Here is a 1,943-nt window from a genome sequence, read left to right as displayed (position 1 = left end):
AGTGCGCATGGCACTTAATAGACAACTATCAGTCAATATAGATAGGCTCTGCTATAGAATACATGAAGGTTCCATACCAAGACAGCAACAATAAAGAATCTAGGAAAAGTTATTTTTAGTAATGATTGTGGACATAACATCTGATGTCTCATGAAAGATTTCATTCTTACAATATTTAAATAGTTTCTCATCTTCCATATTGTAATTCCTTTGTGCAAGGAACCAGAGCATGAAAACTTGTACCACTCTCTTTCCATTGGAAAACTGAAGAGACCTGTATTTGTATTGTAGAACTGACAACAACAACAAGAAAAATCTTTGGGTACATTTAGTTTTACAAGTTTATTAGAACTATATTACATAAAAATGGAAGGTTTAGAAAACAACATAGTCTATTCTAGTCAGGTTAATTGAGGTACCTGAGCATCACTGTAGTACCAGCACTCAAATAAAATGACAGGTGCTCTAGACAGAGAATTTAGAGTATGTTTTCCATCTTCCCATACTGAGGTGATCAATGCGACTATATTAGTGACTGCTGGGAGGGAGTCACAGAGTTTGTTCACACATGTTAAATGTCAAGAAGGCATCCGAGAGAAACAATGGGCTGATGTAGAGAAAGGAACAAATAAGAAATAAAAAGCTGGCTGAAATTCAAATTCTGAGGATATAAAACTAAAGTGGTTTGTTGTTTAACCTCCAGCCAAATCTGACTCCAAGGAAAATTAAGCCAAATACTGTTTATTGTTGCCATGATGCTTACTCATATATGAACCATCCCCCTTTTAGATTATTCTCTTTTTAAGGCATAACTTCCATCTGTTCTTTGATCTTCTACGACATAAGACTTTTAGCTAATAACAACATCCATCAAATCCCAACTTTTCTTTAATATTTGAGCACTATCAGCTCAGGACTCCATCTATCTTATCGTCATTGATTCTGATCAGGTACATCTTGTGAATGGCTAGGTATGCTCCAGAATCACAGCCAAGATTATCAATTTATTTTTATTTAGCAAGATAGCTTTGTTGTTACTTGTGCATTGTTGTACTAATAATGGGGAACCTAACATTCTGTGGCAATGGAATGAAACATATATTGTAACTTAGGGGAAGGCAAGACAATGATTTCACAACTACTGAAATGAGTGTAACTAGACAAATTTATGATGCATTTGTTGTTTGTGTCATTTTTTCAGTAGTTTGGATCTGTCTTCATTCCCTGAGAGACTGAACAATTATGTTTGCATGTCTCAGACAGAATGCCTAAACAAAATGGATTGAAGAATCATCATTTACCAAAGGTTATACTCTTCAGAAGAGGGTGAATAATGGAAAATAAAAAAAATGAAAATATTTGTTTGTAATTTCAGAATTGTGGGGAAGATTATTTGCAGACACTGAACTTTAGATTGGTACACACACATATTTATACTGGAAATATTTACCCATTCATTCAATCAGAGAACCGAAAAAACAGCATGTGACTTATCTGGCCAATTGCAGTAAGAACACACAGCTTGAATTCAGAATATCTGGAGTCAGTTTGTAGAGTTTTGTTATTTTTTAAAAAAAGGATAATGAATAAATCGAAGAAAATTCAGTTGTCTTGTCGGTATTTTCCAAACACAAACAGAGGCTTAAGTGGTCAAATTATTTATTGCAAATTATTTGCTCAGCTCTAATTATCTTACACCTCATGCTCACTGTATTATCTCAGATACTGTACATTTATTTCGGAGTGAAGTAAATTCAGGACATTTACCTCATTCCCTTTTATGCCACAACAAGATAGCTCATGAATTTAAATTAAAAGAAGTGCATTTACTTCTCTTTCCTGGCTCTCCAATAAGAAGTCCCTGAATAGGCGAGCTTGGCTGGTGGTGTTTAGTGATTTCTCAGATAACAAGAGCTTCACATTTCTGTGGAATTCCCATTTGC

This window comes from Gopherus evgoodei, chromosome 1 (genome assembly GCF_007399415.2).
Source record: "Gopherus evgoodei ecotype Sinaloan lineage chromosome 1, rGopEvg1_v1.p, whole genome shotgun sequence".
Taxonomy (NCBI): Eukaryota; Metazoa; Chordata; order Testudines; family Testudinidae; genus Gopherus; species Gopherus evgoodei.
Note: the sequence above shows the minus strand (reverse complement) of the source record.